Source organism: Aegilops tauschii, chromosome 1 (assembly GCF_002575655.3).
Source record: "Aegilops tauschii subsp. strangulata cultivar AL8/78 chromosome 1, Aet v6.0, whole genome shotgun sequence".
In the NCBI taxonomy this organism is placed as follows: Eukaryota; Viridiplantae; Streptophyta; class Magnoliopsida; order Poales; family Poaceae; genus Aegilops; species Aegilops tauschii.
In genome coordinates this window covers 149,201,764-149,210,694 of record NC_053035.3, presented here as the reverse complement: position 1 = coordinate 149,210,694, position 8,931 = coordinate 149,201,764, and positions in this window count along the sequence as shown.

Below are 8,931 nucleotides of genomic sequence, written 5' to 3'. Positions count from 1 at the left end.
AAATTCACAAATGACTGGAGTGTTTTCTATTCTCACAAGAGGAGAAGCGTTTAACGCTTTCAATGAGTAAATTCGTGCTTCGGCATTCCGAACAAGATGAGCATGGTAGCTCACTATCTTATTAGAAGGGTGTAGTAGATGGACGGTTTTAGTGGCGCAAATGATAGAAGCGGTATGTGTTTTCAACCATTCCATTCCTAGAATGAGGTCGATATTGGACGTCTTCAGAACAACGAGGGAAGCATGGAATTCCAACCCTTCAAGTTTAACGGGGATGTTGCGACTAACCATGGTGGTTCAACATTGGCCCGCGGAATGCAGCTTGGAATTTCGGCCAAGTGATGGCAGTTTAAACAGGTAAGGAACGCCTGTGGCTGTCCCACCATTGAGCATCGGGGTCTTTCAGATAATATGCCGTGAAGGTGACATAGTTGGCAGGGGCTACATCAGCAGACTCCAAATCGAAGTGATGTCACGAAGCCAGTCATCAACATCAAGGGGCTGAGTTGAGTTGTGGTAGATGAGAGAGTTGAGACGCGCAAAGTCTTGCAGGGTTACTAGAGCTGGTTGTTGATTCATAGTTGGGGCAAGGAAACTGAGCCATGACTCCATCCATGGACTAGCAATTCAGCTCAACTGTTGTACCATTCCAGCCATGTATTCGGGCGGCCATGACCAGCGGGTCTAACCATCCTGCTTAAATGCAACAGGGGGTAGTTCAGCAAAGGGTGGAGCAAGTGTATGGAGTCATTCATGATGTTACTAGAGCAATGGGCAAAGGCGCAGTATGTACAAGGTAGTAGTCATTAAAGACATACCGATACATATGCGAGGCCAATTACATGTTGTTCATAAGAGTTCGGACAAGAGAAACATTGCAGACATACTAGGCAGCACGAATGCACGCGAGGGAGGGATACAATAGCGGGACATAGCAAAGGCTACATCAACGTTGGAGAAAACCAATGGAGCAAGGGATTTGAAAGTGATGACGCAGGGTGCCCTCGATAAAAGGATCCTGAGGTCGGTGAATATTGTGAAGCGGATCCTCGCCCTCAATTCAAGAAAGGTGTAATACAAATCTCCTGATGGATGTGATCACGAGATCCTAAGGTTAGAGTTAGCAAAATCATTTAAGCCGAATAGAAGAGAGATCAGAGCCCCAGAGTATAGACGAGGAGTAAAAGATCCCAATACCACCCAATGGCGACGTGGGCCCGTAAGCCAAACAACCATGTTAGTAAAACAATTTTTCAAAGACTAGACTCAACTTCGGCCAAGGAGTTGGAAAGGGGGATCCTATAGGCAGTCGGCTCTGATACCAACTTCTGACACCCCCGACTCGACCATACACTAATCATACACGCAAACATGTACGATCAAGATCAGGGACTCACGGGAAGATATCACAACACAACTCAAGACACAAATCAAAATAATACAAGCTTCATATTACAAGCCAGGGGCCTCAAGGACTCGAATACAGAAGCTCGATACACAAGAGTCAGCAGAAGCAACAATATCTGAGTATAGACATAAGTTAAACAAGTTTTGCCTTAAGAAGGCTAGCACAAACATCAACGATCGAAGAGGCAAGGCCTCCTGCCTGGGACCTCCTAACTACTACTGGTCGTCGGCGGTCTCCACGTAGTAGCAGGCACCCTCGGGTAGTAGTAGACGACTGGGGTGGCATCTGGCTCCTGGGATCCACCATCTCGTTGCAACAACCAGAAGGAAGAAAGAAGGGGGGGAAAGGGGGAACAAAGCAACCGCGAGTACTCATCCAAAGTACTCGCAAGCATCAGATCTAAACTAAGTATGCATTGGTATCAAATGGAAGGGCTGTATCTGTCGACTGAACTGCAGAATGCCAGAATAGAGGGGAAAGCCTAGCCTATCAAAGACTAGCATCTTCAAGCAGCTCCAAGCATCTTGCAGCATGTACAAGAGTAAAGAATAGCATTTTATAATTAACAAGCATGTTGTAGCATTAATGCCGAGAGATCCTTCCTCGACTCCCTGCGAGAAAGCAATCCCGGAGCCACATATCCATCACATATCAAGTATCAATTTCTAGTTGTATAAGATCAGGATACAAGTCTGAACGCCAATTACCGTGGACACGGTATTCGAATATATATCTTCCCTCTAGGGGTGCACCACATTACCCAACACGCTCGATCACTCTGGCCTGACACACCTTTCTGGGGTCAATGCCCAGCCTCGGAAGATCAACACGTCGTAGCCCTACCTAGGCTCAGCAAAGAGGTCCCCGCCGGTCTACACCCCAAGCACTCCGGGGTCTGGGCCCATCGCCCGTTGCACTCTGGGTCGTTGCGAGCAGGGCGGACCAGGCTTCACCACTACAGGATGGTGCCGGCCTAGCCGTGCCGCAATGTTGTACTGGACGCTTGAGAAAGCTTTGACTGATAATGCGACGTCGAGGCCCATAACTATTCTCGCGTGGTGGTTAGTGCGTATAGGCCAAAGGCCAATTCGGAACAAATACCCGAACCTATTAGTGCATTAACAATTAAAGTAGTGACGGCTGTCGGGACAAGTCCGGAGCTACCACCCCCTCCTAGGTGATACCGCTAAACAGCCAGCCGCCACCGTCACATCGCACGGGTGCTCTCCGGGCCCACCCGACTTTCACAACGGTCTCAAGTAAAGTCAAGGTAACTTTGTGTCCAAACATCAAGGGGAAAACTCGAGGAATCACCCTCCTTGGATTCCACTCGATGTAATCATCAAGGTGAACGAACGTAAGAGGATCCACCCTCGAGGTTCACACTTGAGGTGTTGCACGACAGAGCCGTAACGGAATGGTGAAGGAGGAAATCACCCTCATTGACCACGACCAAATAGCTACACTACAGAGATCTCATCAGGAGTGATGTATGAGGTTCCACCCTCGGCCCTTGATGGTAACCCTGCAGAGTCGAGCAACAAAAGGGGCGTCATGTGATGTGAGGTGTCAAGCTCTGGTCGTCGATCACGTTGATCGAGTCGTCCAAGATGAAGCAGGGGCAACAAGGACAAGGAGGGGGTCACTGATGGATCACTAACCAACCTATACTAAGCAGTTTAGGATAAGCAGGTAGGTAACAACAGTAGGTACAAAAGCAGGCTATGCATCAGAATAGGAGAAATCAATAATAGTAGCAAAATCTAATGCAAGCATGAGAGAATGGAATGGTCGATATCAGGATGATCAAAGGGGGGCATGCCTGGAAGCTCCACTGAAAGGGAAGAAGGGTCGTTGTCGACGTAGTCGATCACAGGGGCATCAGCAACGGTCTCAGGGTCTACCGGACAGAAGAGGGGGAAGAAACAGTAAATACAGAGCAAACAAGTGCAATACTATGCATGACAAGACAATAAGCAGCGCTAGAGGTGAACTAACGCAAGGCTACACAATATCGACGATGGGGGATAACATCCGGGAAAGTTTTCCCGAAGTTTGGCATTTTCGGACAGATGATACGGAGGGGGACGGTTGCAGGTTCGCTATGCTAGGGACGTGTGACAGAGGAACGGAGGGTGTATTTCAATTCGTCTCGTCGTTCTGAGAAACTTTCATGTATAAAACTTTTTCATCCGAGTTACGGATTAATTTATATGATTTTCCAAAGTTTTAACACTAGCTATCCTGAAATTATTTTAATTCGAATTAAATAACAAATTGCTATGTGCACCCAGCACTGTGTACACAAAAGTGTACATAGAGGATGACATGTGGGCCAAGGGGATCCTAGTTGACCAGTCAATGTTTGACTGGTCAACTGGGGGTGGGGCCCCCCTGTCATTCACACATGTGATAAACTAGTTAGTTAATTAGACGAAGCAAGTAATTACTTTAATTACACAGGATTAATTACGTTAATTAATTAATTAATTACAACTTATTTATTTTAATTTCCTTTTTTAACATCTTTTTTTAACCGGGGGACTGGGCCCCGGCTGGTAGTGGCCTAGGGCTTAGCGGGTGGGTACCGGGCGCGTGAAGCGGGGCGGCCCCAGGCGCTGGCGCCTGCACCCGGGGCGCGCGCGGGTGGGCAGGTGGCCACGGCCCACAACCGGCCGGACAGCGCAGCGAGGGGGGAGAAGGCGAGGTGAGGGCGGATGTGTGCCCGCGCGGGCACAGGGGCGAGGCCATGGCCGCGAGGCCAGCGCAGGCGGGGGGATGGCCGTGGGGTGAGGACGGCGGGCGAGGCCACCACAGGCGGGCGACGCGAGTGGCCGGAGCGAGCAGCGAGGGGCAGCGGCGGCAGCAGGTACGGGACCACGACGGCGCGGCATAAGGAGCAGTTGCAGCGCTGCAAGAGCAGCAGAAGGGTAGGGGGGCTACGGCTGCGGTGAGCCCAAGCTCGGGTAGCGAAGCAGCTGGGCGCGCGTGAGGCGTAGTCAGGGCGGCGAGCGCACGCAGGCGTGAGGCAAAGCGGGCAACGACAAGCAGCAGGAAGAACGGCGAGGCGACGGGCGGGCACGTGCCCATGGCCGGTAGTAGCCGCGGCAACTTCAACTGAAGAAACAGCAAGCAGCGGCACGGGGCAGGGAGCGAGGCAGGCGAGCTTCGGAATCCGCCGTCTGACAACTAACTGGCGCGCTGAGCCTACTAATCGAACGAGGGTGAAGAGGAGCAGCCAATCGTGGCCGTAGTTCATCCATCGGCGTCTGGAAACGGCACCGGCAACGACGTCCAGCGGCGACCGGAGCAATAGCAAAGATGACGGCTGATGATGGCATGGAATTTATGTGAGGAGAGTGGATTCATGCGGATGCTCACCGCGAGGCACAAGGAAGGCCGGTGGAAGCTTAGGAGCTGCAGGGGTGGTGGATCGTCGAGGTTGCCGACGGCGACCGAAGGCAGGGGTTGAGCTCGACCCCGACGGTGGAGGGGCTCCAAGCTCGAACTTGCAGACGAAGAGGAAGTAGCAGGCGCTGATGGAGCGAGCGAACACAGTCCTAGGGCGCGAGGAGGTCGGAGAGCGCGTGATCGAGGGCATCCATGGCGACGGCGGCGGCGGTTGCTTGCTGTGGGGTGGAGAGGGAGAGGGAGGGGCGCGCTAGGGTTCGGGGGCGCGAGGGAGAGGCGTCAGGGTCGCCTTATAGCCCTGGGGGAGACGGCAGATGGCCGCCACGGCGATGGTCGGTGCCGTGGCGGGCATCGGTGCGGCCACGCCCTCCCGTGAACAGGGGAGCGAGGGAGCCAGGGCGAGGTGGGCCGGCCTGGCTCGGCCAGTGAGGCCAGCTGGGCCAAATGGACCGGGTGGAGGGGGTTTCTTTTGTTTTTTTACTTTTCTTTTATTTTCTATTTAAAAGGATAGCTACTGTTTTGGATGAAATCAAGTTATCAAATGATTTTTTGTTGAATGTGAAACTTATCAAATAATTCAGGCACAACATGGTGGTGTTGCCTAAAAAGTTTCAGGGCCAAAGGAATTGTTCAAGCATTTTTTTGAAATTGAAAAAGTCAATTAATATTCTGCTAGACCACTAAATACAATCCCAGGGGCACTTGGAAATCCAAAAGAGGTTGGTTCCAACATGACAAATAACCAGAGATTATTTGCCCTACTTTGAACATTTTAGTTTTCATGTTTGGCCAATTTGAATTTTTGACTTTAATTTGAATTTGAATTTGAATCATGATTTGGATCAAGTGAGGATCAGCAACAATAGGAGTGATGACCTGGCATCATTAGCAGGGAATTACTGTAGCTTAATTATCCGGGCATCACATTATGGTGGACACTTGAAAATAAGATTTGGGTTTAAGGGTTTTTGGATGCAAAAGTAGTATCTCTACTTAGTGCGGAATTTTTGGCTAGCAAAGATAGGGGGCAAGCACCACATGTTAAAGGATCTATGACAATATGACTTCTATGTGAATATAAACAAACATAAACCATTAAGTTGTCTTGCTTGTCCAACGTGAACAATTTTGGCATATAATATTTTGATGAGGGCTCACAATCACAAAAGATTTCTAGGATAGTATATTTATATGTGCTTATCTTCCCTTATTAATTCTTTCCTGAGTTGCATCATTAACTATTGCTATGTTTGTCAATATCTAATAAAGTTTTCTACTTATACTTTTCCTTATGTGATGTCATCACCTACCATAAGATGAGTGTATGATCTTTTCTTTATTTATTTCCTTTCTTTTATTTATTTCCTTTCTCTTTCTCTTCCTTCTTCCTTTTCTTTTATTTGCAACATGAAAGTAAAGAAAGCAAAAACTCAAACTAAACTTTATTATATAACTTGCACACGCTTACATGGATAGATCACTAAGCAAACTCTCAAAGAAGAAAGGATCGAACTAAACTTTTATTCATCTAAAGAAAAAGATTGAACTAAAATATGTAAATGCAAAAAGATAGTGGGATGATACGATACCGGGGCACCTCCCCCAAGCTTGGCGGAAGCCAAGGGGAGTGCCCATCCCCGAGACTCAATTCTCCTTTGGTGGTGAAGAAGATGATGGTGATGAAGAAGTGATCCTATCCTTAAGGATCGAGAGATTCTCTAATCGACGGATGATGCTCCGGAGATGGATGATATCCTCTTGATGCAGAATATTTTCGCGAGTGAGATACTTATTTTGTATGCGGACTATTTCAATGACGTGAAAAGCCTCAATCTTAGGAGGAGTAAGGTGAGTAAGGTAGGGCTAAAGGATATCTTCTTCCTCCTCCTCGGCCAGCCGTGCTTGTGCTGCCACCGGGGATGGATCTCTGGTAGCTTCCTTGCCTTTTTCTCCCTTGGCGGCGTCCATAGGCTCCTCCCTCTTCATCTCGATCTTCAACCAAGCATCTTCTTCCATGTTGTTGGAGGAGCAAGAAGACATGATGCCTGGCTTGATAAATCTGACCGGAAACAGCAAGAAAAGAGAACAGAGGATTTCTCCGCGATACGGTGATCAACAGGTTGGGAAGTATATATAGATTTTTTTTCTTGTAGGACAAGCATACGGTAGAAAAACGGAGTCCGGAAGGTATCCCAGGTGGGCACAACCCACCTGGGCGCACCAGGCAAGCCTGGCGCACCGTGATGTCTTGTGCCCACCAGGGTACGCTTCTTGGAAGTTTCTTTATTTCCAAATTTTTTAATTATTCCAAAATTGATAAAAAATATTTTTGCGGATTTTTCGGAGTCCGTTTACTTACCGTATCAAATACCTCCTTATTTTCACGATTCTGGAGTGTTCGGGAAGGACTCTTTTATGTGTTCTTCCGGTGTCAAAGTTTGGATAATATTACTTTCAATATTAATGGGCGTACCTGAGATATAATGCTTTGTTCTTTGCCCATTGACAACCTTCAGGTTAGTACCTTCGGAATTATTTATTTTGAGGGCTCCGGACCGATAAACCTCCTCGATAACATAGGGGCCTTCCCATTTTGAGAGGAGTTTTCCTGCAAAGAATCCTAAACGAGAGTTGTACAAAAGAACATATTCTCCAACTTTAAACTCACGCTTTTGGATTCTTTTGTCATGCCATCTTTTAACTTTTTCTTTGAATAATTTTGCATTTTCGTAAGCTTGGGTTCTCCATTCATCAAAAGAGCTAATATCAAATAACCTCTTTTCACCAGCAAGCTTGAAATCATAATTGAGCTCTTTGACGGCCCAATATACTTTATGTTCTAACTCAAGAGGCAAATGATAAGCTTTTCCATAAACCATTTTATAAGGAGACATACCCATAGGATTTTTATATGTTGTTCTAGCCCAAAGTGCATCATCTAATTTCTTAGACCAATTCTTCCTGGACCTATTGACAGTCTTTTGCAAAATTAATTTTATTTCTCTATTGCTAAGTTCAACTTGACCACTAGACTGAGGATGATAAGGTGATGCAATTCTATGGTTATCATCATACTTGGCAAGCATTTTACGGAAAGCACCATGAATAAAGTGTGAACCACCATCAGTCATTAAATATCTAGGGACTCCAAACGTTGGGAAAATAACTTCCTTAAGCATTTTAATAGAGGTGTTGTGATCAGCACTACTGGTTGGAATAGCTTCTACCCATTTAGTAACATAATCAACAGCAACCAAAATATGTGTATACCCATTAGAGGAAGGAAAAGGTCCCATGTAATCAAATCCCCAAACATCAAATGGTTCAACAACAAGTGAATAGTTCATAGGCATTTCTTGACGCTTACCGATATTACCTATTCTTTGACATTCATCACAAGATAAGACGAACTTACGGGCATCCTTGAAGAGAGTAGGCCAATAAAATCCAGATTGCAATACCTTGTGAGCAGTTCTATCTCCAGCATGATGCCCTCCATAAGCTCCGAAGTGACATTTCCGTAGGATTTGTCCCAGTTCATGCTCCGGTACACAACGTCTAGTAATACCATCTACTCCTTCTTTATAAAGATGTGGGTCATCCCAAAAGTAATGTCTTAAATCATAGAAGCATTTTTTTCTTTTGTTGGTATGTAAATCTAGGTGGTAAATATTTAGCAACAATGTAATTAGCATAATCAGCATACCAAGGAGTACTGTGAGCAACATTTATTGCAGCTAACTGCTCATCAGGAAAACTATCATCAATATGTAGTGGGTCATCAAGCACATTTTCAAGCCTAGACAAATTATCAGCTACTAGGTTCTCGGCTCCTTTTCTATCAATGATATGTATATCAAATTCTTGCAATAAGAGAACCCATCGAATAAGTGTAGGTTTAGCATCTTTCTTTTCCATAAGATATTTAATAGCGGCATGGTCTGTGTGAACAGTTACTTTGGAATCAACAATATAAGGTCTAAACTTATCACAAGCAAACACCACTGCTAAGAATTATTTTTCAGTAGTAGCATAATTTCTTTGAGCACTGTCTAGAGTTCTACTAGCATAATGAATAACATTCAGTTTCTTATCAGCTCTTTCTCCTAGAA